This window comes from Euprymna scolopes, chromosome 23 (assembly GCF_053919585.1).
Source record: "Euprymna scolopes isolate OS-2025 chromosome 23, ASM5391958v1, whole genome shotgun sequence".
NCBI lineage: Eukaryota > Metazoa > Mollusca > Cephalopoda > Sepiida > Sepiolidae > Euprymna > Euprymna scolopes.
Window position 1 is genome coordinate 60,093,746 of NC_136504.1, and position 20,126 is coordinate 60,113,871.

At 38.7% G+C, this 20,126-nt stretch overlaps 1 protein-coding gene and 1 pseudogene across 1 annotated transcript in view; both read right to left on the reverse strand.

Moving 5' to 3' along the window:
* LOC145245938 (peptidoglycan recognition protein 1-like) overlaps nucleotides 1–20,126 on the reverse strand; it is a 106,431-nt gene that overhangs the window by 82,406 nt on the left and 3,899 nt on the right. The window lies entirely within an intron of this gene.
* On the reverse strand, nucleotides 6,301–6,417 carry LOC145246227 (5S ribosomal RNA; annotated as a pseudogene).

Here is a 20,126-nt window from a genome sequence, read left to right on the forward strand (position 1 = left end):
TACATGGGTTTGGGAGATAGACCCGCATACTAAGATATATTTTGAAACAACATTGAAGAGAGTATTTAGACGAGTATGTTTCATTTTGAACAAAGGTGGTTCAGTAATATTGTAAGAATATTGCATTCTGACTCTTCCGAACAAATTATTATTATTTGCATTTCTGATCCCGATGTGCTACGTATAGTACTGAAACATAATTGTATGTCGGACATTTTAAATGTTTATATAATGCACACACACACACACACACACACACACACACACACACACACACACATATATATATATATATATATATATATATATATATATATATATATACTAGCAATTCCGCCTGGCTTTGCCTGGGCCCTATGTACTGTTCATAAGGTTATGTGCATATGTATATATTAAAAAGTGTGAATATATAAAGTAATGCCTTTCTGTATACTAGTCTTCCTTAACTACCATAGAGAAAAGACAGACAGACATTTTTACTTTTATAGATATATGTATATATATATATATATATGGATAGATAGATTGGATACAATATATTGTAATGATTTAAAAAGTATAAAAAAAAAAAGACTCATGCACCACCACCGAGAATCGAAACCAAAACGTTCAGCTCACGATTTATTTTGCCTCGGTCATCAATGACTGGGCTATGAAAACATGTTTACTGCAAGGCTAAAAATTAAAACATGAACCAATAGCTACTACGTTATGCATTCGTAATGCCGGTGTTCGGCCTTCACCTGGCAAATTTAATTTTTTTTAATGTTCACACTTTTGCACCGATTTTTCCGGGCTAAATCCCAAATATAATGTTTTGCATGGATTCAAATACCTTATATATGAAGTTTCATGTCTGTAGACCAAAAACTCTAGGAGGAGTTTGGTAGGCAAAATTTGTTAAACAAAAATATATACGTATACATAAATATACATGGAAACAATTTTATGTTTACTATAAACTTTTAACGCAAACATTATGCAAGTATAAATCATGTAGAATATCTGCATGAATATAATTACACGTAATAGTTAACTAAAAGTGATTATCCTATTATAAAACCGAAGCGAATAATAGGGAATTAATTAAAATGAATGTTCGAAGGAATATGCAAATTAGCTAGATATTTTGCTAGTGAATGCAATTCCACAACCCATATATAAGAAAATTGTATTTTCTTTTTAAATAATTAGAAAAGAGGGGTTTTAATATGACTGGAAGTTCAACAGCACCTTGTTGGAGCTGGAGGACTACCGGTTGAAGGTCACTGAGCTATTTCAGCGGGCTTTAGTGGGGGCGGTTACAGGGAGTAAGTGGTGGGTTAGTCTTAAGGCCAAAATTAGGCGCTTCTCTGTCCAGTATAGCCAACGCCTCGCGTTAGATAAGGCTAAGGCAAAGAAGCGCTTAGAGGATAAGCTGACCTGGGCGGTGGAAGGGGGGAATCCCCTAGAGTTAGCACTAGCTAAACAAGATCTCAACCGCTTGGCTAGCGAGCAGTATGAAGGTCAAGTAGTTAGAGCTAGGTTAAAGAAAGTTTCCAACGAGGCTGTGAATGTTGACGCCATTGAGCGTAAGGCTGCTTTAAGGCGCGGTTCGGATGGGTACATTCGTAAAGTACATAACCTGAAAGGACACGCTTTAGTATCGACTCGGGAGATCTGCGAGGGGTTTCGGGAGCATCTATCGGTGCGCTTCACCCAACTACCTGGACTCAGGGTTGATGAGTTTGGCAGCTATTTAGCTGACTCGCCCAGCCTCACGGCGGCTCGAGCGGCTAGCTGTGATGGTCTTATTACTGAACATGAGGTCATTACTGCGTTGAAGCAGGTCGGCAATAACAAATCCCCGGGGCTTGATGGTTTACCCTACGAGTTTTACTTGAGGCTGTCGCCCATGTTGGTCCCTCTTCTGAAGGATATGTTCAACCATTGGTTTGCCCAGGGTTCCATCCCTGGACAGGTGACCAAGGGTTTGATCACATTGCTGAGGAAAGGTCAACGGCATGGTGGGAGGGAAAACTTTGATGATTTTAGGCCCTTGACTCTGCTAAACACAGAGTTAAAGATTTTGGCAAAGATTCTTGCGAATCGCTTGCAGGTTGTCATCACTGACTTGATCGAACCGGACCAGACTTATGCTGTGAAGGCATTCGATAGGGTCGACCATCGGTTCCTAGGATCTGTGTTAGAGGCCGCCGGATTTAATCCGGACTTCCGCAAGTGGATCTTTGTTCTATATGACAGACCGACGGTGGCGGTGCAACGGTAAGCTGTCGAAGTCATTCGCTGTCTCTCGGTCGGTGTGACAGGGTTGTCCGCTGTCGCATCTGTTGTATGTCCTGGCGTTGGAACCCCTCCTTCGCAAGTTAAGGGACGAGGCGGCTACACCAGTCCTGCGCAGAATAGCTCTCCCTGGAGGTACACGAGCCAGGCTTTCCGCGTTCGCCGATGATGTCACCGTGTTCGTGTCTTGCCACACGGACGTTCAAGCGGTGGTCGAGGCGCTCGCTCGATACGAAGAAGTAACAGGGGCCATCTTCAACCGTAGCAAGTCTGTGGGCCTGCGGTTGGGGGCCTGGACCGGGGTAAACTCGCTTCCAGGTATTTTCAGCTGGACTGATGAACCGGTCCGCATTCTCGATGTCTGGTTTGGACCGGGACTTCAGCTGAAAAAGAATTGGTCAGAAGTACAGTCCAAGGTCAAATCGTCAGTAAAGACTTGGATTGGAAGGAAATTGTCCTTGAAGGGTCGGGCAGAGGCGTGTGCTACATACGTCTTTCCGCTCATCCTTTACCGTTTGTCTGTACTTCCTCTCCCTGCAGAACGACTAACCCGCTTACAAGGGCGCCTCGATTCACTATTGTGGAACGAGGGTAAGCATTATGTCTGCAGAGAGGTCTGTGTTCAAAGTCCGAGCGAGGGAGGCCTGGGTCAGCCCAGTCTCTTGTGTCATAGAAACGCCGAGAGATTGGCTTTCCTGGATCGTTCGCTTGAAGGAGACGCTCCTTGGGTCCCTGTGGTTGAGAACTCGTTTCCCAATCTCAAACATAACCCTTCGGTAGAAGGTCGTCGTAGACCGAAGGGGGAGTCCAAGTTCTTCTCCGAATGCCAGACCGCTCTTAGAGCTTTGCCGGGGATCAGTGTCCTCGATCAGCCAAGGAAGAAACTATATCGGGATTTAGTGGAGGGTACCGCGAAGGATCCACTTTGTAGGCGGATGGGATGGCCGATGGAGGTTGTCCGTTCTCAATGGTATTGGGCGCCGGGACGGAAGATTCTGAATAACTCGGAATTCTCCCTGACTTGGCGACTGGTCCGAAATGCGCTGCCCCTCTTCGATGAACTTTTCCGGTATAAAGAACATACCAGGCGCTTCTGTCCGTGCTGTGACAAAGGCGAGCCCGAAACGATCGAGCACGCGTTTTTTAGTTGCAGCCGGATACAGCCCCTATTAAAGTACGTCGAGGGGGTAACAGCTCGCATCGATGCCAAGTGTCTGCTCAATCTCGACGTAGGATGTTTTGTGTACAACATGGAGCCGCCATTCCCCAGGGAGGAAAGTGTGGTTTTCCTGGCGATCCTAGCAGTAGCGCGAATGGTCATTTGGATCATGCACCTTAAGTTGGTCCGCGAAGGGACATCTGTTCCGGATCGGGATCTGATCGTTTACTTTAAACATTTGCTTAAAGTAAAGATCAGATGCGATTGGAAGGGGTTGCCTAGAGTGGAATTTGACAAGAGGTGGGTGCACAGCACTAGTTTGTGCATCCGTCGAGGAGCCAAGTTTCAATACGTGTTCCCTCCTTAGGCATGGCACGGGCGGTGCTGGGTCCTTTGGACCCCATCCCGCTTAGAATTTAGCTAAATCATCTTAAGAAGACTCTTGATTGGTGGTACGATTGAGATCCTGTCCCTGATTTTATTTTTTGGTATTAGAGAACCTCTGAGTCTGCCCAACCCCTCTGCACCCCATCTTTGTTTTCTGATACCCCCGGTCGTCCCCCTACTCAGAGGTCACCTTCCTACCCCCTCCATCCGTTGCTTTATTTTCTCCCACTTCCATTAAGGCTTCTTCCCCAAACCCCATTAGGGATGCCTTGCTTGTTTTCGGTTCCCCGGAAAACAGTGGGGGATCTAGCCACATAGATTAGTACAGGGGGGCCTTACTAACAACCCAGTAGTATTTATTCTTTATTTTTGAAATGAACTCTTTTTGGATTAGCTTTTTCCCACTCCACGAACATTTTATTTTAATAAATTCAAAAAACTTTTATTTTCCAATGAATTCGAACTTTATTCTATCACACATGCATATACAAAAAAAAAAAAAAAAAAAAAATGCACACACAACATACAGATATAATTATACAAATTGTAAATATGTTATTCTTTACACTGAACGCTGGGGTTCTTAGTTAGATTAGGTTCCACAGAGTGAATGAGGTATTTTGGTAAATGTTGCCAGTCAAGAGTAAGACCACAAAGTCTTCATCATTCATCATGTCATTTTAGTCACAAAGACCCTGTACCCTCCCCCTCCCAATTTCTTATAGGGCCTTGTGCCTAATTTTGTTGAATTGAATTTTTTGTACGTTTCATGTGTTTAATTTTTTCTTTCTCAATAAAATATATAAATAAGATCAAAGTGTAGTATCTGTTCTTCAGATGCTGCACTTCCATTTCTTGTTCTCTTTCGGTGGAGGATCAGTCCTTCACGACTGAGACAATTTTTTTATTTTTGTACCTTTTCTCCACGTTAAAAAACGACCCTGGTGTCTAACTCTGTCCCGTGGGGAGGCATAGTAAATAGGTACAATATGTAGCCAGACTTTGTGGAAGCATCCTGTAGATTATGTAACCAGACTTTGCGGGCACCCTGTATATATATATATATGTATGTGTGTGTGTGTGTGTATATATATATATATATATATATATATATATATATATATATATATATATATATATATACAGGGTGCCCACAAAGTCTGGCTACATAATCTACAGGATGCTTCCACAAAGTCTGGCTACATAATGTAAGCAGACTTTGTGGACACCCTATATATATATATATATATATATATATATATATATATATATATATATATATATATATATTAGTGTTGGGGCGATCAATCGGAATCGGAATTAGGAACCGGAAAAATTGAAATATTTGAGGGTATCGGGATCCGTATCGGAATCGGAAAAATGTGTACCGATTTTCCGATGCCAAAACGATTGTTTTAATTGTCTTTTTTTATTTGATTTTGTTTAAAGCTAAATCTTTCATTGCTGGCAATAATGATAAAATAATAAATATTTATTGGTTTTAAATTACCAGTGAAGCTAAAATCGATAGATCCTCCCCCACAAGCATATTTTTATGTTCAGGAAAATATCTGCACATTTAACATGTGTGTTTTTTCGGTAATCAGAGAAAAATGCAGCTATATAGTTAAATATTTAGAGATTTATAAAGAATCAGAATCGGTAATTGTATCAGAATCGGGAATTTAGTACGGAATCGGTAATTGTATCGGAATCGTGAAAAATATTGGAATCGTCCCATCACTAATATATATTAACTCTATTGAGATCAAAGTGGTCAAAACCGTTTGAAAATAAGAGGAATAAACACAATTTTGAAGCATAGGTTTTTTGATGCATGGAGATGCTAAGACTTGCTGAAGCAGCCATAACAGCAGGCATTTTAAGGTATTCTGGTCTTGACAGAGTTAAATATGTTGATGTTAAGATGATGTGAAACAAATAAACGAATCTGCTTGTATTATTATTATACTTTTTTCTTTGGGTAAATTTTGATATCTTTTGTAATGTTTTAAAGGAGTTGTGAATCGTACGCTGATTGTGACCACCGAATGCGATCATGTTTGATCCAAGTGTTCACGATCCTCTTGTAATAGAATTCGGTAGAGAGAAGCTGCCATGAAAACAATTAATGTAAGGCGAAATGTAAAATATATTCAGTATTACGCACTTATTCTACCGTGCTGAAATAAAGGATTTTTATCTGGACCGCCAAAATCAACACAGATTAGACCATTCCTCTAATGACTCCGTCTCTGTTAATTTTGCGGTGGGAGTTTAGTTCTATGCAGTTCTAGGAGGTTCAACCTGTCAGGCCTTTCTTTTTCTCTTTGAGAACACCATCCATCCACCATAGCCTTGAGTCCCTAAGAGGCATAGGCCATCTACAACTTTTTGTAGATGCTTTTGTACCGACTGAGTTCTTTTTACGGGGTGAGGGTGCTGGCCCCACGCCCAACCTTCCCAGAAGGTACATACAGCACCTAGCCTTCCCAAATGATCACCCATCTGGTACTGACCAGGCTCAACATTGCTTAACTTCGGTGATCTGGCGAGAACCGGTGTGTCAACGTGATTGTGCCGTACAAGATATCTCACTACTGATGCAATTCTCTATCTATATAAAAGCCAAGTATGTCCAAGGATGGAATACTGTTGCCATATCTGGGCAGGAGCTGCTAAAAACAGCCTATCCTGCCTTGACAGAGTACAAAATAGACTTCGTGGCTTAGTGGGGGATGCCCTTTTCTCTACCCTGCAGCCTCTCTCCCACAGAAGAGACGTTGCGAGCCTTTCCTTGTTTTATCATTATTTCCATGGCAAGTGCTCGTCTGAACTCTAATCTCTGGTCGCCCTTCGCCAATCTTTCACGAAAAACACCCGTCTAGCTGAATCCACTGTGAAAAATTTCTCCCACTCTGTGCCTAAATCAAAATGCGAATTCCATGAACAAAGCTTCTTTCTTAGAACTGCACGCCTGTGGAACTCTGTTCCGTCTGCCTGCTTCCCACCGGACTACAACTTGGATGTCTTCAAGTCCAACGTTAACAAATTCCTAATGAACCGCCCCTTAAGTAAACACTTCATCAAATCTCCACACTAACGTAATGTACTTGCAATAACCCTTATCCCTGAGTGGCTTCCGGACCTTGATAAGTGGTGATCACTGTGTAAAAAAAAAAAAAAAAAAAAAGGGGGTTTGAGAAGGGGTTGATTTATTGCTAATCGCCTGAACCGTCTTTGCCGGGGAATGCTAAAAGAGTTACCCAGGCACTTTTTGCAATCAGAGTGCTCCTCCTTGAGGATGCTAACTTCTCCACCCCACTTTCTGACCCTGCTGAATAAATCTTTGCAGTGGGAGAAAACTAAAAAAAGAAAATCTAACGTTATTATTTGGAAGGCCGTTCTTAACATGGGGAGGGGAGGGGTTTTTGTAACTATTTTGTACTTTCACTTAACAATTTAATAAAAAAGATATCGTAAAACTTGAATACAACTTAAAACTATTATTTTTTAAAAAAAATAGCACAGTAACACAAGTGCATAAGCATCATACATTCTTATAGATGAAAAAATATAACATAACATCTCCGTTTATATAAAGTCAGCTGCATATATATATTTATATATTTGTATGTACAGGATATTATCTAAAGTTAGATATGTATATGTCCACTCCTAAACTACTTACCGATTACGATAAATTCGGAAACAGCTTCTGGATGGAAGTGGTAACTATAGTTAGCTTAATTTATTTTTATTCGAAGCAAGGAAATAAACCCTTCATGAAAATTCAGATATCTCTGACTTTTGTAAATTGCAAACAATGTTAACATCTGTAATGCTAATTTATGTTCATATTTTTGTCAGATCAAGTAATGGCGTTCACCCAACCAGAAAATGTGTTTTGCGTTATTGAATTTGCAAAGATTGAGTCATGGACACTTGTTCACTGTGTATTTCGTTCAAAATTCCCACAAAGAATCAGCAGAAAAGAAGACCATATTGAGATGGCATAGTAAATGTATGTAGGATATGTGTTAGGGCTCCTCTTAACTTTAGATAATACGGTTGAGCAAGTTCGAGCTAACTTTGAGCGTAACCCTGGTAAATCGGTTACACTGGTCAACAACAAATTTATTGTCTGCGTTTTTTTTTTTTTCAGCTCATTTAGGATGAATCTGATGTGCTGAATCCAAGATTCACATTTGTTTTGTTCAATCAGGTGAAGTTTTTGAGTTATGCCCACAAGTCTATTTTTACGTATTGGTTCACATGTACGCATGTGTGGAGCATTTTAGAAGATGGTGGAGGTAAAATGACACGTTTTGATTGGAACTAATCATTCAGGTCTGATAAGATACTTACGAGGTGATTATGTCGAAAATAGATCAGTAAAATCCTCGAAACCTTTCACGGATTGCTGCTCACCATACACGCAGAGAAATTGGTCTGTACGAGACAAATCGGCGCTTTGCAAAGGAATGGGGGGGGTCATCAACGACCCTTTGGTGGACAGAGACAGAAAACTCTACCCACACTGAACATCAAGCTCGGCTTAATCAAGCAGTTCAGCAAGGCTCTGGACAAGGACGATGACTGCTTCACTTACTTGTGTTCGGCTTTTCCAGAAATTTAACGTTACGCTTAATACCGGGAAACGTTATATAGATGTATTTATTTTTGTTTTTGCGATAGTTTTGAATGAATTCAATAATTTTTACGAAAGTGCATTTTTACCTAAATGCGAGTTGGGAATAATTTCTCCGTTTACCAATTCGGTACCCCCAAATGGGGAGCGGTATGTATATTGTTTTTAAAATATAATTACCCACTGACACGTGTTTCGTCGTCTACGACTCATCAGAGTGGCTAGTTATATAGATAATTACATAGTTGAACAAGATGTCCTTACTACAACCTGCATTTTATCTTTTTTTATTTATTTTTATTTATTTAATTTTTTTTTTTTTTTTTTTTTCCACAAAAAATCTAACCGTATTTTACTATGATGTATAATAAGAGACATTCGTCCCTGCTTATTATTTAATCGTCGGTTCGTCTCGTCTCTTCGCTAATTTATTTGTGATAGTTCTAAGTGCTTGGATCACAATTGGTAGTTTTATTAAAACGTTTTCTTTTGTAACCGAATATTTGGTCGAGTAAACTCAAACTTGTGTAATTCTATTCAATGTAAGCGTCTTCGTGTATTTAAAACATAGAAAACTTGCTTAGCAGCTTTCGTTGTTGCTGTTGTTGTTGTTGTATGTACTTTTACAAATAAAGGTCTTGTCGTTTCGTTTCTTATTAAGCTGTTCGATATAACGAGCGTAAAACGTTGGACAAATGTTTAACTTTAGGGCAGTTACTTTGACATGTAAGATTCTTATGTAATCAAAATTGCATGACACGTGACACGTATTCATTTCGTTAGAAAACACGTGCCGATTTCTTAAAGTACATGTATAATCTAAGAGTTTGAATGCAAAACGCGATAAATCCAATTTGTTTAAATGGAGACTTTAAATAATAGAAATCAAGATTTCGATTGAAAGCTTATTTTATTTGCCCCCCCCTCCCGCCCTACAAAAACACTTATGCTATGAAATCGCGTAAAATATGATCTGGAGGAGTGAAAAGGTGTTGACGTGCGACATCTTTATGATGATGTCTTCGGAATTTTGAAAATTCGAATTCTTGTTGTTTGTGCAATATACTTCGATTTCAAAAATGCATTTTAGGTAAAAAAAATTTAAAAAAAAACCCAAAAAAAAACACACTATTTCGTACTTACATATGATGTCGAAATTAGTGAAACAATTCCAAAAATTATAAAAAATAATCAAGTAGGTGATCTGCTAGAACTACTTTTTATGAAATAAGCATAAATATTAGCGATTCTGCATTTTCTATTTTGAAATGGCGGATTTTGATTGAAAGCAAGGGCGACATGTCAGTTTGTCATACAGAATTGGTCGCATGCCAATCTGGCATCGGTTGAAATGAATGGCTCTCGTCTTCGGGAGGCTTCATGTTTTGACAAGCTTCTGGGCTTGACGTTTACTCCTGACCTGAAATGGAACGTGTATATCAAATCCATTGCCAAGATCGATGGAAAAATGGTGGGATCCTTCTACCGCTCCAGTAGATATCTCACTCCTGATGCAATTCTCTACCTATATAAAAGCTAGGTACGACCAATGATGGAGTACTGTTGCCACATCTGGTCAGGAGCTGATAGAAGCAGCTTATCCTGCCTTGACAGACTTCAAAATAGACTTCGTAGCTTAGTGCCCTTTTCTCTCCCTGCAACCTCTTCTCGCAGAAGAGATGTTGCGAGTCTGTCTCTATCGTTATTTTCATGGCAAGTGCTCAGCTGAGCTTTAATCTATGGTAAATTTTATTTTTACGTGTAATTATTTTTCCACTCGATCGTTGTTCGTAATTTTGGGAATTTTTACTAATTTCGCCGTGACACATAAGTAATTGTTTTTTTTTTAACTTTTTTTTTTAACCTAAAACACATTTATTTGAAATCGAATTATACTGCGCAAACATCGAATTCCTCAGTTACAAGTTTGTCTACCCATTCCAAGATGGATTTAGAATAATGAAACACGTTTTCTTATAGAGTATCCATTTTCCAGCAATTTCGGAAAGTGCAAACAGACCTCCGACTTATGTTGATTAGCTATTCCGTTTTACGGTAGTTAACCCTTATTGCGCCATTTTTTTTCTGATAAAACTAATTAAGTGTTTTGTATAAGAATTGTTTTCAGATTTGTATTTATAAGCATAAACGACGAGACACGTGTCCGTAGATAATTGCATTATAATAATATATACATCGCCCCTCCCCCATCAGGGGACATCACATTATTGAAGAGAAAACTAACATTAAAATAACTAGCATTTAGATAAAAATGCACTTTCACATAAATAATTGAATTAATTCAAAATATCACAGACAAAATAAACAATTAAATGACATAATGCGGTACTTTCAAGTGAATTAGCGTAGTCGGTGGAGCTTCAGGATTCGAACGCTGGGATCATAGTTTCGGTTGTCGCTGGGCTCAGCCACATTGATGGGTCGTAAACGACGGGACACATGACTGTGCATGATTAAGATTTTAAAATGATACATCCTACTGAGTAATTAAAAACACATATAGTGGCAAGTTGATCTACCTATTCCAACTTCAACTTTTACGAGTATTTCTGAGCGAAATCATCAGAGGTTAAACTACCCACGTATCAAATTTTAGAACTTTAGGATTGAGAGTTCCCGGTATTATGTGTTGCTAATCACTAAGTTCATTCATTCAAGTGATGCCCTGCCTGGCTCAGGCATTGACGCCTATAACTCTCCATCTACCTCTCTCCCTCGAGGCATTCCTAAATTCATTGTTGCTCACACATTCACAACCCCATTCCCGCTGTTTTCTCGGAAGTGTTTTGATGTATTACCATAGCTTTCTTTGCAGTTGTGCAGACAGTAGACTGCAGTTTCTTTCTGTCCAAGCAGTGCCCATGCTGGGCGATTGTCCTGATCATTATACCACAACGAGATACGAAACCATGAACAGAATTATTCCTGATTGTTTCCGTATTACATCAGTCATCTACTTTCCATGACCTCACGTTACCCTGATCGGGGGGGGGGGGATACTCGACCTTTTCCAGGGGTCTACCACAGACTAACAGAGGGAAGGAGGCGCCTAAATTTTCCTTTGGCAATAGTGCTGTCTCGCCACCCTATAAAAAAACGTAACGTAACATGCGGCCGCGGCCGGGATTGAACTCACTACACGAGTTTGTAGTGTAATTCAAATCTTGTCCGTAGCTGAACTCTTGATGCTTCGCCAGGGTTATCAAGGGTATTTTTTTATCGTGGTGCCATCATTAGATGGGTTGTCTACCACAGCTTTAGAGAGGCCCATCTACCCTCGCGACAGTTTCCCAACCTGCTATTATACAGCGCCTCGCCTTCCCAAAATGGTCTGTCATTTGGTACTGGCCAGGCTCAACGTTGCTTAATTTCGGTAATCTGGCGGAACCGGTGTGTCAACGGGATTTTTTCGTACACCCTATAAAGCGTCTAATATTCTCATATGGTCACCCATCTGGTATTAGCTAGGTTCATCTTTGCTTAACTTTGATTGTCTATTGTCTAGCGGGTACCGGTGTGTCAACGTGATTATGCCGAACATTAAATAAGTTTAGCAAAACTTGCACGTGCAAATCTTTTTATCTAACATCTAATGTCGAAACATCCATGGGCAGTTCAAAACAAACGATTACCCACAAAATATTAAACTCTCTAAAATCTCTATAGAAAACTGAAATTTAGGGAGGTATTTACTGCTCTCTCACTGCAAGAACTGTGACATTAGGGTCGAAAAGTGGGATTGAGAAGTTAACGCCCCCACGGAGGGGGAATCTGACCTGCAAAAAGTGTCTGAGCATCCCCGTCGGTATTCCCTGGTAAGGGCGCCTTAAGCGATTAGCAATAAAGTAACCTCTTCTCAAAGAGAGAAGGCAAAACCTGGAAGGGTGGACCTCCTAGAACTGCACAGAAACAGCATTACACCGCAGTCAACAGGGACCAGATCATTGCAGGAATTGTCTAATCTCTGAGGATTTTGAGGGGCCGATGATAAAAATGCCCATGTCTAATACCTCCGAATTTTTAATAAAAATTTAACATTAGATACTATTCACCTATATAAATAAAAACAGTAGATGTATGTGTGTGTCTACGTGAAAATATTTAATCGATAAACTCTTAAACTAATGGTAACATACCGCTGAAATTAACAGAAAATAGTAATCATAGACCAACAAGTAAAATCTTTCTTTGGATGGATGAATAATGCGTACAGGGATAGTTAAGCAAGTTGAAATGCAAAAATGTTCATTTATATTTACCGACATATTTCTATTAGTTTTGCACATAGTTTGGAAGTGGTTTAATTTTTTATCTTTCTTCTCTATCTGTCGATAGTTTAAATGGTAGGGAACGCGGCTGTGGCTCTAAATATTGTGGTTTCGATTCTAGTCAAAGTCATGTTTCGATACGACTCAAGTCACTTTTTTAAACTTTTGAAATCAGTACTTTATATTAGGTACAATATAATATTCAATACAGAATTGGCTTAGTAATAATAAGTACGAAATCTGCATGAATTAAAATATATTTAAGCGTATTTTATAATTGGGCAAGGTCGGGCGCCTCCGCTAGTCAACTGATAAGTATTTTCCAAATGTCAGTTTCTTTAAAGTATCTTAAATGGTCAAAATATTCCATTTGAAAATACAAGCATATCAGATTTGCATTGTATTTAACCAGTAGTTTGACAAAAATAAGAGTTATCCGAATTTAAAAAAGAGCTTCCACACCATTTTATCTTCTTCGCATAAAACTTTTTTTTTATTGTTCTTTCACCCCAAACTCACAGTGTCACTAAGTCGTAAGGGGTTAATATTTGGGACCAGATATGCAGAGATATTTTATAATGCCACCATTCGCCCATGTATGGAATATTGTTGTCACATTTGGGCTGGTACATCTGCTGCTAGTCCAGCACCCCTGGACAGGGTTCAAAAGAGAGTCGCCAACCTCATAGGTTCTTAACTGTCATCTAAGCTTCAACCTCTGTCCCATCGACGAAATGTTGCGTCCCTCTGCCTATTCTACAAGTATTTTAATGGTGAATGCTCCGACGAACTACAAGCACTTGTATCTCCTCGATGTAAATACCCCGGACACCCGACAAGCAACAAATCCCAGCCCTACACAGTAGAGATCCCTAGATGAAAGAAAGCTTTCTACTCTAATAGTTTCTTCTTCAGAACTGCTAGACTGTGGAACTCCCTTCCGGGATTCTGCTTTCCCAACTGTACTGACATGCGGAAGTTCAAGTGTAATGTGAACAAATATCTTGCAACTCAACTCCTTACATAGTATCACTGCAACTTATGTCCCCGATAGTAGGCCACTACATCAAAGTGGCACTGTGCCTTGTTTAGAGTGAAAATGGAATTTAAAAAATACTATTGTAGAGAGTTGGGCAGCAAAATGTCTGTTCACATTACATTTGAACTTCTGCATATCAGTGCAGTCGGGGAAACAGGTGCCTGGGAGGGAATTCCAAAGTCTAGCAGTTCGAGTGAAGGAGCTATTTGAGTAGAAGGCTTTTAGGGGTTGGATTTTGCTGCTTGCCGAGAAAGTACTAGTGCCTTGAGTTCGTCCGAGCACTTACCATTAAAATACTTGTAAGACAGGCACAGGGATGCTACATTTCGGCGATGGGACAGAGGTTGGAGTTTGGACAGCAAGTTAAACTAAATATAGCTCACTCACTCCCAAATTTCATTAGTTTAGGAGTTTATCCTATACATATAAATATATCAGCATATAACTATATCAGCACATAAATAGGGCTAACATTTTTTCGAAGTTTGGAAGTCATGTTCTTTAAAAACTCGACATTTTTATCCGTTCAAGGCTACAATTTAATAGGTGCTACGTGGATTCTTGATGAGGTTATTTTCTTGTGATTAATTATGTGGCGAGTGTTACCCCTACAAACATACAGCGTTTAGTATTCCCGCATAATAAGCCATGTGACACTGACCTGGTTCAACATCACACATCTTCAGTAATTTTTACGAGAACCGGTGTGTCAACGTGATTATACCATATAATTGGAAATGTTGAAAGTGACTGGGGTGCAGTCTATGGTAAGTATATAATTACCACATTATATATTTAATTATTTAAGATAATTAAACTTGAATAAAAGTTAAAATAATCATAATTATTTTTGGTTCATAAAAAAGAAGCATTAAATAAAAGACTGATTTAAAATAAGTGTTCAACCCACGAAAATAATGATTACTAGCGGGAGACCCGTAAAAAATCCACGTTGCTTTTTTTTTGCATCAATCTGTATAATTTACCGTTTATAAGTCATATTCCTTATGAAATAATTAATGGCGTTCAGGGCCAATACACGTTTTATTTGGATTCATCGGACTACTGTTACTTGTTTTCACAACGTTTTGGTCGATGTAACCTCCGATCTTCTTCAGGTGTATCTTGCTGAACTCAGAAATATTTCTGTCGAACTCGGAAATTTGGACGGAATTTCACACGGAACACTTTATTTACTTTTTGTTCCGCATGGATGCCCGTCAATAATAACTGGATAAGGGTCCTAAGTAATTCACAATTGTATTTTTCGGAGAATATCACTTTAATAATTGATTTTTCCAAGTACTCTAACCACTGCGCCACGTGTCGTTGTCCGTAGGCGGCCGAAAAATACAATTGCGAATTACTTAGGACCTCTATCTAGTTATGGCTGACGGAACAAGAGCATGTTACCCCCGTGAACTAAATAAAGAATTCCAATCTTCGTTTGAAAAATTCTGAAATGTAAGGTCGATACTGTGAAAAAAATGTTTCTTTCTTAAAAAACAATTGTCGGTGTCAGCTATTTTTGAAATAAGTAAAATGAACATGCTTCTTCTTTAATTATTCATGTCAAATTATTGCGATTCAATTCTTTTTAAAAGCAATAAATATTCTACGTCATTTTACCGTAAAAATACGGCTAGATATTATTTAAATCAACAAAATGAATGCTACGTATTGAAATGCGTATATTTTTATATTGAACTGTTATAGTAAACTAGACTGGGTGCCCGGCGTTGCCCTGGTGTTTGTAAGTGTGTATTGAGCAAAAAAAAAAAAAGGTGGTAGTAGCAGTCAGGCTCGAACCCGTACCGTGAAGGGGGAAAAGGACGTGAAAAAAACGCGACGTCTTGGCTGTTGCGTCCATCGCCAAACCGGAAGTGGTGAAGGTTTAAATTAAGGCCAGTCAATCGAAAAGAGGGGATGACTTTCGAAAATATCGGCGAAAAAGGCGACCCCTCCTCTCAAAAAAAAATGTCCAGTTGAGGGTGAACGAATTAATGTTTTTTTTGCCAATTTCTCGATATTTGTCGTCTACAGGGTCGAGCTTCAAAACAATACAGATCTCGTGAAAATTTTCCGCCTCTATCGAAAGTTTTATGCAGACATACAAAAATGCATACATGATGATTGCAACGTCTTGTCAGACGAGTGCCACTCCCTAAGACACTTAAAGTCCATGAGCCCAAAAGTGACTTCCATCGCTATGCATACATACATACATACATACATACATACATACATACATACATTTAAACAGACAGGTGAGATTTATATAATAGAAGATGAGACGACATGATTTGATTTTAAACTATTCATTTTAAAATGGATGAAATCAGAATTGTTTGTCTTAGTGACATCAGATTAAACATCAATCATTTTCTGATGATCAGACGATTCCACTTTTTAAAAAAGAGGTGCAAGATGATAACGCATATAACAACATGAAATTAATTAGCGTATTATTATTATGTAGACTAGCGGAGCCGGTGGACATTCTACTTCGCCAGCTTTTATATGTAATATATTGCTGCTGGGCATTCTATCGATGTTCAGCGCGAATGCAGACCCCGAGATATTATTGCAGCCTTTTGTGTTAAAACTGTAAAAGTATTTTTCTAAGTAATCTGGTTAATGTAGTGTCAGAATGTATCTGGTTTTACAGTTTATATCCAATATCCTTATAGGAATCTGTGACATGTTTTAATTGTATTGACCCACCGGCGCAAACAGAATCCCCACGATAATATTATGCCATCTCTAGACAGAACAGGTACTACCCTTGGATTCTAGGCCCAAAACCAAGTAGGTATATTTTAGTTTCACGTACGACCCAAAAGCGACATCATTAATTTTTTTTTTTTATTATTTTTATTTTTTCATTGCGTCTTCAATGATCGGGAGATCATATTTATTAAAAAAAAATTTTTTTTAAGAGCATAGAACCTGAAAACGTGCTACGAACATAAAATTGGCGCATCTATATACTAATAGCTTAATGTTCGTAGTATGTTATCACCTTCTATCCTCTATTTTAATAAATAGGTTCTTCCGATCGAATAATTTATAATCTGAAAACCGTGACACATGTACGTACTTACGGTAAAGGTATAGTGTCTTATTATTAGATTAGAAACAAAAAGTATTTATATTGGGGTGGCAAAAAGTTCATTCGTTGTTTTTTGTTGTTGTTTTTTTTAATGTCATCCTTTCGGCATATTAAAATCGTTTTATATTTTTATTCTTCAAATCATGTATTTGGTTTAGCGTGTTTCTTGGCGTCAGTGTATATTAATCTTCGGATAGGGAAGTTTTTGCATTTTTATTTGTAATTCAGACCTTGTAATGTAGAATAAAACTCTCACATGTCTGTTTAACTGTATGTATGTATGTATGTATGTATGTATGTATGTAAGTATGTATGTATGTATGTATGTATGTATGTATGTATGTATGTATGCGTAAAACTTTCGACGGAGGCGACAGATTTTCACAAAATTGGTATCGTTTTGAAGCTCGGCCCTTTGGACGACAAATATCGAGAAATTGGTTAAAAACATAAATTCCTTCGCACTCAACTGAGAACTTTTCTACAAGGATGGGTCGCTTTTTTTGCCGGTATTTTCGATAGTCATCCCCTCTTATCTTAATTTAAACCTTCGTCACTTCTGGTTTGGCGATGGACGCAACAGCAAAGACGTCGTGGTTTTTTCACGTTCTTTTCCTCCTGTTTGTCTACTCCCATATTTTTTTTTTTTTGCTCAACACACACCTCCAAACACCTAGGCAACACCGGGCACCCAGGCTAGTGTAAAATAAAGCAAAGCACTGTCGACATCTGATGCTCTTTTTTAATTATAGAATAGGAAAAAAAGCTGCAGAAGCCTGCAAAAAATGCCATGTTTATGAAGGGAATGTTGTTATAGAACGTGTGTGCTAGAATGTTCGATTCTGAAAAAAAATTTTTTTCAATGAGAGATGTTCATCACTTTTGTCGGCCAATGATGATAGACTGTGTTGAACAAGATTGTCATTTGACAGTTTCCATTTAAAGAAATTGGCCTAAATATTGGCCACATTACAACACTCCTCACGCCAACAACTGTGTTCCAAAATTGAAGATGATCGGTTAATTAGTTTATGAGTGAATCCTACACACACACACACACACACACACACATATATATATATATATATATATATATATATATATATATATATATATATATATATATAAGAAAGGATGTACATAAATCCAAGACAATGGTAGAATCGTTATAAAATGTCCTCCCGACCGTAGTAGTATAGGACCGCAAATGAATGGTAACATTTAATGCTAGTAAGACTAAGTTGCTCCCCTTTAACAATTACAAGACCCTTTCCAACCACCGATATCCATGACAGATAACACCGTACCTGATAATTTTTCCTTCAAACTCCTCGACCTAACATTCACGGGCAATATGAGCTGGAACAAATACATTGAGGACATTGCAAAGGTTGCTGCAAAGAATATGGATACCTTCTATCGAGCTAGAAAACTACTCACATCTGAGAGTATCCCTATCTCTGCAAGGCCACCATTTGCCTATGCATGGAGTATTGTTGCCACATCTCGTCTGGTACATCTACAACTAGCCTCTCCCTCTTGGATAGAGTCCAAAAAATAGTTTTCAATCTAATACGTCTCACTTTGTCAACTAAGGTCCAACACCTGTCCCATCGCCGCAATGTTGTATCTCTGTGCTGGTTTTACAAATATTTTAATGGAATATGTTCTGCTGAAATCGTTGCACTTGTGCCCCATCGACGTACATATCCCCGACAACCCTGCTTAGCAATAAAATCTTACCCCTTCACTGTCCCTAAATGCTAGTAAGCTTTCTACTCTAATAGTTTCTTCCCTCGAACAGTTAGACTTTGGAATTCTCTTCCTGCTACCTGATTCCTTGACTGTACTAATATGCAGAGTTTAAATGTAACGTAAACCAACATCTTGTTAATCTTTCCTAGGCATGGTCCCAAATAGTAGCCTCTTACGTTCAAGTGGCGGTATGCCTTGTTAGGGTTGGACGTGAGTAAAAAATAAAAGTATTTGAATGTTCATCTGTTAAAATAACACAGTGTCGTGCAGGGGTCTGGTGGTGCCCTGGTGATGCGCGAGGTCAACTCCATATTTGTATGTTCCAAAAATTGAAGTATTACAGTTTCTAGTACTGAGAAATATTATGAAAAATGGCAGATATTTTGAATATGATTGGATGCCCACTTACCCTCATCCCAATTTAGATGCCTGGGTCCACCGCCAGATAACCCCACTCACCTCTGGATCATGACTGGACACATATCTTTTGTAAAATCTTATCTGCGCAAACTTGCATGCGGTGTTTTTTCTATACACACGCTTGAGCGCACATATGCACATGCATTTGTGGATAATATTTACCGTTTTGCCAGGAGGTTATATGTAAAGTTGTGTGTGGTTAGTTAACAAGTGCACTTTTCCTTATAGAAATACCTGAACAGCTCCGGAGACATTCCCCGGTAGATGCGCCTCAGACAATTAATATACATTTATACATACATTGATATATAACCGAAGTGATTGCGTGTACAGTGACAGTAGTCATTGTATACGAAACAGTAGTTGTTGTATACAGAAGATTATCACTGCATATACGCAGTAATAATCTTCTGTATACAACGACTACTGTTCAGATTTGTGTGTTTGTGCGTGTTTACGCTCGGTCGGCGTGATTACAAATCATGCAATCCTGTTTGATCAAAATGAAACTTATATAAATACTGACTGTATTGTTGTTTGGGAATATATTGCTGTAACGTGACAGAACAACCCTTCACGAACTGAATAAACTAGTCTTAAAAACTATAAATACGATATGTGCATATTATTTACTGCCTTCCTGGAAGTTAGACACAAGGTCAGGTGTTGTTTTAAGTAGCTTGTGCACTATGGTTAAGCACACGCTGGCCTACAAAAAAATATCTGAGGTTCCCCGTCAGCATTAGCTGACAGGAGCGACACTAACGATTATCAATAAACTAACTCTATTCTAAGAATAAAGGTAATGCCTGAGAGGATGGACTTCCTAGGATTAAATAGAACTATGCCTCAAACCAACAGCAACAAATCTACAATGTACATACTGTAGTATCAAGTTTTGACTATCACATTCTCAAGCATCTCGACAACTTTCTGCGTGAGAAATGCTTCAAAAGCCGAAGTGATATCAAAACCGGCTTCGGCAACTTCATCATCACCAGAACACAAGATTTTTTACGTTACTGGCATAA